Below are 15286 nucleotides of genomic sequence, written 5' to 3' on the forward strand. Positions count from 1 at the left end.
ATTTACCTGACTAAACAGATCATTACCCTAGACAGGTTAAAACAAAACAACACAAAAGACTGCGTTAAAGCTTGGAAAAACATTTCCTATTTTCCAAAGAAAAAAAGAATTGAGAATTTTATCCTGTAAATCATTCAGGCAGAAAACCACAGATTTGCCCATTTCATTCTGGTGAGAACAAAGCAGTCGTCTGCCCATCCTTTATGTCGCACCTGCTTCGGCCTGCCCAGGGTAAACACCTTGCCAAAAAGTGTAAACTGGTTAAGCACAGCCTTCTGAACAATGGGAAGGACTAAGTGCCATCCTTAACAATGGGCAGGAAGTGTTTTCGGCTAATCTCGCAAATTCAATAATAATTGTAAATGGGTAAGTTTAGAAAAGTATTGTGCCTTGTAAACATTTCTGTGAAATATGGAGGCAAGACATTAAGGCGAAACACAACAAAGTAATAAATAATAATTAGTCTTCCATTCACTGGTCTATTTATTAGAATGACAATAATACAATATGCTTCCCAACAGTCTTATTTGGCTTTCAAGTTCCTTGAATTGTGTTTAAAATTCTTTTAGGCGAGCCCAAGAGCAACATAAATGAAAAATGCCACACAAAAGTTATTAGGGATGAAAATCTCCGAGATGACGCAGCCATGCTGGAGTTGAAAACAGAAGGATTGACATTTTATAAAGAAGCAATCTGTTGAATCTATCGGCATTCGTTTTTACGGTAAAACAATTCCACTGCCTCCATCTAATCTCGTGATTAAGATTCAGAATGATTAATTTGTGCCAGCCTATGAAAATAGAGGGCACTGTAGGTGTATCTTTCTGAATAGCAATAGTGTATTAATTACAAATGTCTGGCTCATTGTTTGCTCAAGAGCCAATGACAGTTGGTCTGATCCTATTGCAACTGTTAATGTTACTGGTACTAAAATAAATAGGAAATACTGAATCAGGTTTCTGACATTTCCCTTCAGTTTACGATCTCCTGATTGATGCTAGATTCAAAATGTACTTAGTCATTTAAGTCACAGGCAAGAAGGAAAATGGCCCCCGAACAACCAAAAAAAAAAAAAAAGGGATGTTGCAGGAAGGATATTTCATGGCAGCCCAAAGAACGAAATCACTACGAGATGAATCATGATCTAATATAACTGAGCCAGACAAAGACTCTAAGCAAAATATTTAAGTTGGCCTCAAAACAACACAACAACAGCAACAACAAACCTTTAGCCCGTAAGAGGTTGGCTTTTGCAAACAGTGCCTTGGAACAGGACAAGCTGCTAGAATTCAGCAGTTATTTACACAAATGGTTCTGAATCTCAAGGTTCTTCACATTGGAGCAAACCTCAGGGAGGTGTGGGGTCTGACAGCATCTTTCTCCTAACACACCTACAAGGACGTTTCCACAAAGGCTCGATGTGCACTTATCATCGGGGTGGGCTTGGCTTTGGGTCTTTCTCTACCGAGAGCTCTGAGGTTACCCATGGAGGGATCAAGGGAAACAAGAGCATAAGCATTTCCCGATTCTCAGAATTTCTGAGATGCCTTTTGTGTCGGTGGCGCCGGTGAACTCGTGATAATGAAACTGCACCTTTGTACACAAACCTTGACCAGCATTCTAGAGCACGTTACAAAGAAAACCTTAATTCTGAAAGTACTGAGCACAAAGGAGGGGGGGGAAGCTCACTGTGCAAGCTTTCTCTATCTGTGTAGAAATATGGCTTAGTTTTTAAGCTTGAAGACCGCATTTTAAAAAATGTCTAAAACCAGTTCAGACTCTATATGAGAGGGCAAAGAACTGTACATTTTTCATTAAACATTTGTCTTTTTTTTTAAAAGACAATCTTTTGCATATCTGTTACTGCATTTTAAAATAAGATTTGGTTACCAAGGAAACAGGTTCTGGCCCAGTGTTAATTTGAAACTAAAATATATTTGAGAAGTTAACCTCGAAGGAAAGAGCCCATGAAATTACTGTGAATAGTGCCGGAATTCGGAGCTTGCAGAACCACAGCTGTATGATCTGCAATGAACCATCCTAGAGACTGTGTTTCATTCAATGCAGCTCTTTTTCTACTAACAGGGCCACCTACATTTAATATTTCCCCCTTTAAAAATTGTAACTCTTCCTCTCCCTAGGTCATAGATATATAAAAGTATGTTTATTCTTGCATATTACCTAAAATTATTTTTAAGCATATGTTATTTTCATCTTTCATGTAGCACGTTTAAAGACCGCTTCTTAAAATTTAAATATTTTAAATGTTTCATATTAAGCTTGTTTGCGCTCTTCGAAATTATCTCCAGAAACCTATTTATTTTTAGTTTCAAGCTAAAATGGAACTGAATCAACAGACTTTTCAAAAAATTTCTTTTGTTGTCTAATGGCGCCACACCTATCACATATATGATTTTAAAAAAAGGAATCATCTCATTTTTATTGTAGAATAATTTTATAAGTTTATAAAAGCTATACATTTCTATACTATCTGAATAGGAAAGGCTATCCAATTTAATAACCACCACCCCCCCCAAAAAATTACAACTGTCTTATCTAATTTTTGTTTTAAAAGTCATATTTTAATCCACCTAATATTCTTGCTGCATGGCTCAAATTCTATAAAACATGCAAATTTCAACCTACCTGTATGTATCACTTAGTGCAATGCTAGCATGACAAGACACTCAGCCATTTTTATGTGAAGCGATGGAGACCGATTTCTCCGTCTTCTTGCTCACAAGTTTTAGATGCAATTGTCACACACAAAAAAATCATACGCAGAACAGCTTGGATGTACTGTGATCACGAGAACTGAATTTATCAACAGGAAAACAGGATTGAAAAAAGGAAGTTTCTCATCCAAGGTTTCTCTGAGGCTGCAACCAAGGAGGTGGTGTGTTGAATTTTTTTCCCTTCCTCCTCTGAGAGTTCAAAGCTCGGAGCTGACCACTGCAAAGGCCACTGTCACATTTGCTGAAAATCAAACCACTGATACCAGCACTGAAAATACACATTTGAGAACCAAGTTGTTTGCACAGCACGGAGTGCATACGAGTTAAAAATAGCTCCCACCTTGCCTTCTACCTGCATAATAAACATGTAAGTTTCAAGTGTTTAATTTGATATTCACATTAATTAACAATACAACATACATTATTTAAAAGACAGCAAATGCAAGAAGAAAGGGGAGACACCATCTGGTAGCAGAGTTTTGTTGTTGTTTTGTTTTTAAGGGTTGTTTTTCTTTTTGGCTTTGTTTAAAAAAAAAAAAGGTAAAATCCTATTTTGAATGTGATGAAAAGCAAACATCCAGAAGCAAATGAATCGGAACTGCAAGGTGATGTTGAAATAGCTAAGGCTGTAATGAGGCAAAAACAAGTCTTCACTACCAGATGATATGGCATACAGAGCATTTACATACTCACATCTGAAATACTAGGCAACGTGTAATGAATTCTACACACAGCATGCACACAGCACCGGCACGGCTAATCCTGCCTGCCATCTTAGGCTCGCAGGAGCAACACACCCGCTGCATGCAGCACAGAGCGCCGGGGGAGGAGGCAGGGGACGGCTCACCTTAAATGCGGTATCTGATTAATGTTGGAAGTGACATTGCATATCAGCCTCAGAGTCCTGGTTCAACTGGGTAGGAGGGAACAAAGAAAAATGTCATCAACTGGTGATGCAAGATGAGCCCAATCACTAAACACTGTTTAGCCAACTCCAAATTCTGCAACCAGACAGTAGACGGCATTTCATACACTTAAGCGGAGCTGCTGCACAATGACTGTGCCCTGTTCTGCTTCTGAGAATCAGACAGTCCTTTTGCTAAGGAAGAAAAATCAGCTGGAACGAACACTGTCATGCCATCTTCTTGAAGGAAGCTTTCAATACAGTATGTATCTGGTTTGGGATGCATTTGGTAGGCTGTTAATTTCATAGAATTGCTAATAACAACAGCAGAAAAACCCTAAACTGTTAAGCGATGGCAAAGTAAAAAATAATTAATATTATAAAAGTTGTAGCATTTCTAGATTATTTTTAAAAATCCTAAATGGTGCCGGCAGGCTCGTAGGAGAATGCATGATCAGCTGTCTGTATCAGGGCTATAACCTCTAACCACAAGCGTGTAAGTGTATCCTGCTAAATGTATCTGCAGGACAGAGCGGGCAGATACCTCCTCGGCTGGGATGGCATTCTAACGAGAATACATTTGCTTAAACTTAGAAGCAGAATACAATCAGGACAGAAAAAAATAAATTGATGCTGAGTTCCTCCGGATGTATAGCTGACCGGCACGAACGATCAAAGCTGTCCTTAGGATACTGACCTAAATAATGTTGACTTGCAGCAGCCTACTGTACTTGCTCGAACATAGGACGTGCAAAATGATTTTCCTCCTCCCTCCCCCTCCAAAAGCTAAATTGTGAAGTAACAAGCCATTAACAGAAATCCAAAAGGCTATATTTAGAGAGAGGCAGAGTACATACTGTAAGAGAAGCAATGGTGCTGTGCTGAGATGCAATGTTTCTTTGTTTTACTTTGAGGCTTATCTTAGCTACGCTTGCACGGTGACATTGACATCATGGAGGTCAGGGCTGACACTGGGGTGCTATCCGTTTTATGAGTGAAATGTTTTCTGAAAATTAAATCTCATCTACTCGAACACCAAATTTCATGTCTTCTTCAATACCACCTCTCTACCCCCGCTGCTCAAGATTGATGGGATCTAGTTTGGCTGTATGTAATAAATTGGAATCGCCTTCTATAGAGATTCCAGTACATAATTGTAGGAATTAATTTTTTAAGACAAAAAAACCTTTAAGAATTCTTATGCATCCCCTTTCAATCCTTCCTATCAACACACGCACGCACACCCACACTCTCTCACACACACACGCCACACGCACGCAATTGAAGCTCAAATTGCAATGAAATGTTTAACATGTGGAACAAAAAAATGGGGAAAGAGCTGCTTATTCAGGATTTTGAAGAAATGCCTAATAAGCAAATACTGTTTTGCTACAAAACCAGTGTCACCATGTCCCCAAAGGGAGGAAAACAGCATAGTTTGCTAGAAAAATTTCCTCCATTTCCTGCCGGCAGGTAAAAAACAGAAAAGCATTTCACTTACCACGCTGTATAAAACAAGAAGTCTTTTATTTTTAAGGAAATAGAACAGATTCTTTTCCATTCCTTCTTGAGCTACAAAGAAACCATACCCACCCCCACCCTTAGATTCTGGACATAAGCCAACATTTTTATAAAATGCTATGAGGCTGGTTTTGAATGCATAATATTTACGTTTTTCTTCTTCATATCTCTCCAAAAGTCTTTCTTTCCCTATTGCATCACTGAATATGCTAATGTGAGTTCACTGTAAGTCGTGCAAAAATAAATTAATATTTTCTGGGGTGGCTGGTTTTCCAGCGCCTCTGTTTTCTATAAGGACTGGCTAAAAATAATCGGGTTAGCAAAACATTCAAGTTCCCCAGGATTGTTTTAGAGGAGAAAATGCATGCGAACATCTTAACTTAGGTACTAGGTTTCACAACCAGAGCTTTCGCTCCTGGAATTCATTCTATCTCCTCCCCCAGAACCCAAGTGATTTTTAGCTCAATGTGTGGAAAGCACCCGGCCCAGCTCCATCCCATACATTTTAAAGCACCCAAGTTGGGCTGTCCAGATGGTCGGTCATACCTGAGTCACACCGAGTCGTCTTCTCCTTGGAGCACATCTCTGTCTCCCCCACAACTAGCCCAGAAATCAACGTATCTCTAACGGAAACAGGAGCTCCTGGTCTAACACCAATGGTGGAACCATCTTCCCCGCCCCCACAGCTTTGCTCTATGAGCTCTGGTTAGCGTTGACAGCGACAGAAAATTAGAATGGAGTGTCCTTAGGCTAATTCCTCCTCTACCATGGGGGCCGAGAATGAGACGATCACTCTGAGTTACAAGGTGCCGGTTTAATAGAAGGGCATCTGTAAGGCAGGGTCCCGAGAGCGGGGTCAGGGGAGGCCGAAGCAAACACCTAGGCATTTGGTGCCATTAGTGCCTGTTCAGATGGTCCCCATTAATCACATGCGAAAGCTAGACATTCACATTAAAATACTCACAAATTATTATCCTGCAGGCTAACTAGTCACGACATGGAATCAACTCTAACCACGTAGAACTGAGTCAATGCCTCCTCTTCCTGGGATAATAAATGACAGTGACAAGGACAGTAATCCAGATCAGGCTCCCGTGAGGTGAGTGAATAGTGTTATGTCCCCCCTTACAGGAGCAGGGTGGCAAATGTGGTCAGGTCCCTACTGGTATTCCTAAGCCAGATGCTGGGGCCAGTGGTTTCCAGGCCTCCTGGTGGGGCTCTCTGTCCACCTTCTGTCAAAATGAGCCTGAAAGCCACGTGTGGGTTATTTTGCCATGTTCCAAAACACTCCACAAGCTAACGTGGCCCGTTTACCAAACCTGATTGTGTGAAACGAATTTTTGAACTGTAGCTGAGAGCACTCAGATGGATGAGCTTGTTTAGGCAGACATTCCCTGACTAGTAAATCCTGTTTTGTGCTTTTAAAAAAACCACGCTCGTGCCTGAATTACGCAAGCTTTGTCATGATTACAAGGGGCAAGGGTATGCACTCGCCTATGATTTTTAAAAATTCGTGCTCCTCACCAACATCCTCAGGGCACATGCACAAACATTAACATGGAAGACAAATCCCTTTTCCACGATGTAAATGTTAACCTGCTTTTGCCACTTTGACCAGTCGAGGACCAGGAACCCCGAATAATCTGGCAGGAGCAGGCTGGAGGAAGACAGAGCCGGCAGTGAGGGGAGCGTCTTTCACTTTGATTAAGGCTCTTACTTGCTCACAGTCTCATTGTTCGGCAGTCTGAGCTCATTTTATTTTCAGTCCTGTGGGTTAAAATTAAATTGCATGGCTTACGCAAAGAACATAATTCAAGTAGGAGCCAAGCTTGAGTCTCTGTGTTTTAAAAAAATGTAGTCAGGGCACTGAGTCCCAGAGGAATCCTTGGTTGATAAACATTTGGATCGGTTTGCACATTTCTTTACTCCATCCACTGCATTAAAAATTACAGCTCGTTTCTGTTGACGCCTAATATAGATATTCAACATTTGTGGGTAAGACTGTTATCAGGTTAGGCTCTGTTGATCTAAATTTAAAAAAAAAACACTACCAAATATAACATTTTTGTTTAAATTCTTAGAATTTAAAAGGTTTAAAAATGTTCATGAGGTTGGTTATTATATCTATCTATAGTGTATTTAGCCCCGGAGACAACATGGTTACAATCTCTCAGTGGCTAAAAATGCACTTGGATGATATTTTCACCTGAATGCTCCGGAAAGTCCAGGGCTACTTTGAGCATCTATATTTTGCCTAGAGATCTGGGCAGGAGCTTTTCTTTCTATCTTGACCAGAGCTAAGCCTATAATAGCTACCGTTTATTGAGAACCTACTACATATATATTCAATATTTCAGCCATATTATTTAATTCTAAACCGATAATCCTGCAAGGTGGATATTAGTTACCATCAACTTTGGATGAGGAACACATCGAGATTCCCAGTCACACAGTAAATAGCGGAGTGAGGACTCAAACCTAAGTCTGACCAATTCCAAAGTCTGGGCCTTTCCATCGATTCCAACAGGATGAAACCTCCTCCTTCCACATTCTGCCCTGATGGAGGAATCTTTTTACTGTGCAGACTCCTGGTAGTGGGGACCCCCCCTCCCTGGAGTCACGACTACCCTTGTTTATAAGAACCAGCCTCAACTCCCCAGATCCTGGGAATTTGGGGTACCTAGGATGCTGGACCCGCAGGTGGAAAAGACAGAATAAACGAGGAGGGATGAATCAGACCGTGTTAGCTTGGGAAGCCGTAACAAACAAGCAGTGACAATTTTGGTAAGAGGTTTGTCATAATTTGGAAATGTTTGATGAAGCAAAATAAATGGAAGAGCTTGTATTTCCATCTGAGCAAAACTACCTCCCCTAGTGAAGCGTCATCTTTTCGTGTTACAGATGTGGAAACTGAGGCTGAGAGCGATCTGGTCACTTGCCCAAGATCACACACTTCATAAGTGAATTGACCCATTTGCTGTATTAAAAAGTATAAGATCAATTAAAGAAAAATCAGGACTGACCTGGTTTCCACAAACAGTGTTTTAGGTCAGAACAGATAACCTAAGTTGGCATTATGAGTTCCCTCCCCAACATATTTCAAAAATGGACTTGTAAAAAGCCTAAATTTTGAGTAAAGGATTTTCCTCCAGCAAGGTCAGTGTCTCAAATGTATCATTTCAGTGATCGACTCTGTTAACATCTATGCATTCTGCCCCTGTGTCTAAGATCCCAGCCACCTCTGAAAGTTTGTGATTCTAAAAAATCCAGCCCAGCTTGCTTTCTAGGTCAGTTAGGCCAAGAGCTGGACTCCGAGTCCCCTGCCGCCTGGTCATATGGCCAGCTGACTAGCGCCCTCATTGGAAGTAATTTTATATGCCAACCAGATGGCTCTCAAAGGGGGCTTTCTAATCAACTCTATCAGCTCCACCCCGCCTGGGAATATGAGAGGAGGATTATCTTCCTCCCGCTCGTGAGGCAAGAGAAGGAAGGGCTGGGTGAGCAGACATGCCTGAGAAGTCTGAATTCCAGGAGGCCTCCTGCGGCTCGTCTGTTTTTGTTTAAATAGATCTTTATTGATTTCAGAGAGAGGAAGGGAGAGGGAGAAGGAGAGATAGAAACATCAATGATGAGAGAGTCATTGGTCGGCTGCCTCCTGCACGCCCCCCGCTGGGGATGTGCCCTGATCGGGAATCGAACTGCGATCTCCTGGATCCCAGGTCAATGCTCAACCGCTGAGCCATGCTGGCCAGGCTTAACCATGTGGTTTTCAACAGAGAAAGAGTGGTAAGTGATTAGTGCTACAAGGGAGACTATGGTGGATACCGTCCCACCCCACCCTAACTCAGCTCAGGCTCTCCTGTGGGAATATCCTCAGCGTGTCTCACTGCCATTTTCGATATCACTACCTCAGCTTTAGCACCAGAATAGTTCCTGCTTTCATTTATCAGTGCACTTGAAACATGGCACCGACAAAGACTCTCACACACTCGGAGATCTAGAGTGTTCCTGCACCCCTAACCGCCCTTTCACTTGCAGTTGTGACTGCTTGCCACTCCCCAGATGGAGAGCAAGTAGGACAGGGCTTCTAGATCTTGAATTGACAAAAAAACCCCACATATTCAGCAAGAAGGCTGAGTTTCTTCTTTCTAGAGATATTGGCAACTAGATTGAAGGTGGAGAAGGCAGAATTCTTACAGATCAGTAAGATCCATCCCACGTGAGTACATAATCCTCTCCTTGCATCTTTTTTCATCCTGGGCAACAAATATTCCAAGACTCCACCTGGCAACAAACGCATTAGCTTTCTTTTTTGCAGATAAACGATTTTGTAGCTCAGAAGGGCCATAGCCATGCACCTCTTCTCCCCAGAACAGCTTAACAAACTTCAGTGAATTTTCACTTCCTTTGGACTGAAGATAAAAGCACAAGAAGTCTGTGTTGTATTGAATTCTCTGTCTTTACTCATATCTCAGGGTTGTCTCCATCAAGACCTATGCATCTCCCATGGTACCTAGAGCATTGCCTGGTGCAGCAAAGGGGCTCATGTGAGTGTGTTCTTGACTGACCAACACCAAGCTTGGGGGCCTTCCTCTGCTCCCACCACTACCAGTAGAGTCTTCAGCTTTGTACCATGAAGCCACTTCCTAGAATTAAAGAACTCACTCCATGAGCTAAGGAATAGACCTGGGACTGACCATGCCAATGGAAGTCTTTCAAACGCTTAATCACTTGGTGACCCAGGGGAGCCACAGTTGTCTGGAAAGCAGACTACAGGCTTTGTTTAAACCTGTCCCTTCCAGAACAGGGAAAGAGGAGACAGAAGTCAAAGTGATGTGACAGCAAAACCACTGCCTCCAAAAGGTGCCTCACCCTTTCCCCAGGCCCTTGGTGGCAGAGTGTGGCTCACAGAATTATAATGTCATCTCAACTCTTTCTGTGTGAGAGGAGAAAGTCAGGTTCAAAGAGACTGTTGTAACTAAAGACCTCAGCAAAAGCTGAAGATAAAAGCCATGTTACTTTATTTCTAGTACCCTGCTCTTCATAATTCAACATACTGGCTCAATTGTTTTTTAATTCCAAGCTTTCATTCAAATAGTTACTTAATAAATGGTAATAGAATATGTGAATTAATAAATAGATGCCAATACAGAGGGTTTATAACTTGTTTCCCAGTTCCTCTCAGAAGAAAATGTTATAGTACACTTGTTTAATTTTGTTTAATAAAATAGCTCAACTAAATATAATTTTAAGTAAAATAGTAAATATTGGCCAAAGTATCACCTGGGACCCAGTGTCCCTTAAGAGTGTCAGAGAAGTACGCTTGATTGCTATATTAAGTCAACCAGATTAATTTAGCCAGCAGAAGTAGCCTCTATTCTAATTGGTTTGCAAAGAAAAATCTCATGAATTAGCATGAGCAGCTAAAAATAAGTTGCAGGTTTCATTTTCCGTTGTTCAGTATGGTTTTGAAACCAAAAGGTACATAATTAGGAGATTCATCCACGCCTACTAAAGATCGACAATTCAAATTGTTTCCTTTCTAGCACACGGTCCTCATTTGCAACTCACAGCTAGGCCCAAGAAATGTATACTGCTATCCATCTCAGCATGCTCTCTTGAGATGAATCTCCCTAATAAATAAGGCATGGCAGGAAATTGGGGGCTGAGGCCAGTCCTGGGGGACAGCGGCTTGCGTGTGTCTTATATCCGGACAGGATGCCACATAGACATCAGCCCCATTTGCTCAGCCTCAATCTTCGGTGATGCAGGGGACCTCTTTGCAGAGCAAGGGAGTCAATAAAGCTAGAATTTCATTCAGATGGGGGGCTAAGGTAACGAACACAGAGAGTACCCCTTGTCCTGTGGGCTCTCGGCCTTGTGCAATTCCATACTGCAAACCCAGGCGGCGCGTGTTAAGTTTAATTTCAAAACTATCTTTCTAGGGCCAAGTCTGGCAAAAAGGTGTTTGACAGAGGCAGAAGTGCTTCAGAGGGAAGGCTGCCATCTCGCACTGGCATTCAGCTGGGCACGAGGCCCGGAGAGAGCGAGCCGGCGGTTAACAGAAAGCCCTCAGCTAAAGGAGAGAGAGAGGGAGCAAAGAAGGGTTAATCTGCTCCCATTAGAGGAGGGGCCGTTTGGTGAAGGTGAAGAGAATAATCTGTATGAAGTGCAGAGAAAACAAAGAGCCATTCCAGAAAAGACATGATCGTGCAGGGCGAGGAGGGTGATTTGTCCTAGATTTCCACCGAGAGGCGGTTCTTAGATCTGAGTCTTTACCTCGCTTTGAAGTTACAGTCTCAGGGAGGGGGAAGGAGGCATATTCACGCGCAGTGCTGAATACTGGGGCTTGGATTCCATGTGACATGGGCGTCTCTGGGAAGCAGAGGGTGAGGCCAAAGCCATCAGGGACGCTGCCATAGAAGCCTAACCATAAATCAGAAAGCGGCAAAAGAAACAATAGGAGTTGCTTGTGAAAGAGAAACCAGTGGCCGATCCCCATTTCCTGGGGTGGGGAACACCCTTTTTTAAAAAAAACAACAAAAAACTTCAAAAAATTGCTTTTAATAACATTTTTGGAAATAGTTTACGATACAAGTGAAGTTGTAAAAATAGTACGGTAGTTGTAGAATTTCGTCCAGCTTCCCCCAGTGATAATATCTTCTATCGTGGTGCATTGTCTAAACCAAGAAATCGACATTAGCCCTGGCCGGTGTTGCTCAGTGGCTAGTGCGTCAGCCGGTGCACCGAAGGGTCACAGGTTCAATTCCCGGTCAAGGGCTTGTATCTGGGTTGCAGGTTCAATCCCCAGGCCCAGTCGGGGTGCGTGTGGGAGGCAACCAATTGATATGTCTCTCTCACATTGATGTTTCTCTCTCTCTCTCTCTCTTTACCTCCCTCCCTTCCACTCTCTCTGAAAAGCAACGGAAAAAATATCCCCAAGTGAGGCCAAAGAAAAAAAGAAATCGACATTAGTACAATACTACTAACTCAGGTACAGACCTTATTTGAATTTCACCAGCTTCTACATGCACTACGTGTGTGTAGAGTTCTATCACATGTGTAGACTAGAGTAGCCATCATCACGATCAAGATAGAGAACTATTCCATCACCACGAAGAAACTCCCTCAATAGTCACACCTTCCCACAGCCCTACCCTGTGGCACCGATCTGTTCTCTATCACTGTAATTTTCTTGCCTTGAAAATGTTATCAGTACGCAACCCTTGGAGACTGGCTTTCTTTCACCCCGTATAATGCCTTATGATCCATTCAAGTTGTATCTAAAGAGTATGCGCCTTCCTTTTTATTGCTGAGTAATATTCCACGGTACGGTTGTACCAGTTTGTTACCCATTCACTCACTGACGGCCATCTGGCTGGCTTCTGGTTTGAAGCGATTACAAATAAAACTGCTTGAATATTCATGTACGGGTTTTTGTGTGAACCTAAGTTTTCATTTCTCTTGTGTAAATACCCAGGAGTGGGATTGTACGGTAAGTGTATGTTTAAGAAATTGTCACACTGTTTTCCAGAGCGGCGGCACCATTTACAGTCCCACCACCAGTGTCTGAGAGATCCAATCTCTCCACGTCCTCGCCAGCATTGGGTAACATCAGTGTTTTTTAATTTCAGCCACACTGATAGATGTGCAGGGAGCTTCCTTTGATATCCCAGTCAAGATGGCAGGAAAGAGTGGGGGCCTTTAGAGCTTGAGAGGGGGGGCTCCAGATATCTGTCACTGTTCCACTTTCCTAATAGTTGTCTACACAGCAGCTTGGGCTGTCTGGCATTTCACTGATGGAAAATGGGACTCTTGATATGGTTGCTCCTGACAGCAGTAACGGGACACTGCCATCTGGTGATGCTGGGTTCTTTGAGGCAGTACCTCTTGGCCCAGAAGGCAGACTTGATACCAGTGACCCTTGTTCCCATGAGGTGATATGAAAGCCATGATATGAGAACCAGGGGCAGGGACAGACTTTGCCTGGGCCAGGGTATTCTTGCAGCTTTGGCCGGAGACTGTGTGAGAGCTGTTTATTCTTAAAGTTACTTATTAGCAGATAGGAGAGGGAGGTGGACATGGAGTCAGCACAGACAGGTAAAAATGGAACCACAAGTGGCACTTGTCAGATCACAGGTCCCATTGAACACTATTTGCCCTTAGACTTCCTACTCTGTTGACCACCCAGGACTCTTTAGCAGCATGTGGATGCTGTGCCTGGATGTCATGCAACTCTGATTTCTACCTCTTGGGAGTCAGAACTGGAGGCACTGCTCTCACCACCAGGTGGACCTTCCTGGTTGAGGGATCCAGGTCCTGTCAGCGATTAGAACTTCATCTAAGTATCAGGAGGTGCCTCAGCCAAGGAAGCTGTTTAGGATGCCAGGGAGCTGGGCTTTGCATGGGGCCAACATCATAGTGGTGACTCAGACTGCCCCAGCGGTGTCGGGAAAGTCACTCTCTGTCTATTGTGCCCCTGACTCAAGGGAGGTTGCAGACCTTCCCAGAATCTATATTCATTGTGACCCTGAGTCCACAAGTTTGGACCAGGAGGCCAACATTCAGGAGAGCAGTGATCCTGCATGGAGACGGCCAAACGGTAATGGAGGCCAAGCAGGGAAGCAGCGAGGCTTGGTGATCACAGGCAAATTCTTTGGTGCCCAAGCACGTAGAATAATGGGTGCAGCAGAGGTACTCCTTCGGGTCTGGCTTCTGTGCCTCACCGGGTGCAGTCAGTCACAGGAGATGGATGTGCACTGGGCATGGCGATTTATAGACCCCGAACATAAGTGTTCTGCCAACAGCTAAACAATCTGTGGAGGTTGAACTTGAAAGTCAAATGATATGACCATTTGGCCCCCAGACGATGAGGCAGGAGAGTGGGAGGAAGGGAAGCCAGATGTTATCAGGTGACCCGGGGATGTGCTCCGATGGGTTTGAGCAGAGTTATGCAGACAGGATGGATCGTCACACCTCCTTTACATGATGTGAGAATTTTTCAGTTTGGTGGTTGTTTGTTTACCGTGTTCTCTGCTGTAACAGAATGTTCCAAATTTCCATTTTCAGGTGCCTCTTCTCTGACCCATCGCCCCTCCTTCAGCCAGATGAGCTGAAGGCAGCCCAGCGCACAGCACCTTTCAGATTTAAAGAGGCAGGCACGGCTCGGGGCAGGTGCCTCCCCGACCATGAAATTATGTAATGAGGGCTCCATTGTTGAGGCTGAATCCGTGGCAGTTCCCCTCTAGCTCTCGCTTTGTCTTCTTTTCAACTCATGCCTGCCTTGACCTAAAATTTGCCCACAATGTGGGTCTTGCCCTGGCCCTGGCCCTGCTCTCTTGGCTTCTGACTCTGGACCCCACCTCTTACTCTGCTCTCATGCCGTGGATCTGCATGGCTGCCCTATGCCCTCCTCAGTCTAGCTTCAGTGTCACCACCTCTGGCTTAGGGCGCACCGTGGTCTGGCCTTATTAGGTGACTGAAGTGGATGACCCCAGAGGGCTGCCCACGCATGTCCTGAGATAGGGCCCTGCCCATCAGAAGGCAGATAAGAAGTCCTCTAGCTGAGGCAGGAGCTCACTTTAGGTGTTGGTCTTCCTGGTCCCTTGTCCCTGCTCCTCGGAGGCTGGGTGGATCTGCGTCCTTTGTCTACTCAAGTTCCAGTTCTACCTCTGCCACTAAATCTCTAGGTAACTACAAGGAAGTAAGTGAACTATTCTGGGTCTCAATTAGCTCATATTTATAATAAGGTTTTCTGACTCCCTAGCTGGTACTCTTTCAATGATACCATACTACGAATAAGGGAAAATCTAAAATTCAGAAGCCAAAAAAGAGTCTTTAAGTTAAATTCTGGCTTAGATATACTAGCTCAGGGTTCTCTAACTTTTTTCTGCCTAATACATATCTGTTGAAGTGAATGTTGACTTGTACACAGCATATTAATAGTTCTCAAGCTTTAAGGTGCATAAGGAATGGGAGGCTATCTTGAAATGCATGTTCCTAGGCCCCGCCTCGGATCTTCTGGTGCCACTGGAGCCTAGGGGCAGGCATTTTAACATGAGAAACTGATGAGGACTTAGGTTTTGAAATAGACATTGGTAACTTTTAGAGGCTAATTTACCAATAT

At 43.4% G+C, this 15286-nt stretch overlaps 1 protein-coding gene across 4 annotated transcripts in view; it reads right to left on the minus strand.

The window, feature by feature from the left end:
- ZBTB38 (zinc finger and BTB domain containing 38) overlaps nucleotides 1–15286 on the minus strand; it is a 99953-nt gene that overhangs the window by 49256 nt on the left and 35411 nt on the right. For 2 of the 4 annotated variants that reach the window (XR_014000436.1, XM_081160555.1), the window contains one exon: nucleotides 3583–3648. The exons of the other annotated variants lie outside the window; for them this stretch is intronic. The gene's annotated coding sequence lies outside the window, so the exon portion shown is untranslated. The remainder of the gene's footprint in view (nucleotides 1–3582; nucleotides 3649–15286) is intronic. 4 annotated transcript variants of the gene reach the window in all.

Source organism: Miniopterus schreibersii, assembly GCF_964146895.1.
Source record: "Miniopterus schreibersii genome assembly, chromosome: 15".
Lineage (NCBI taxonomy): Eukaryota > Metazoa > Chordata > Mammalia > Chiroptera > Miniopteridae > Miniopterus > Miniopterus schreibersii.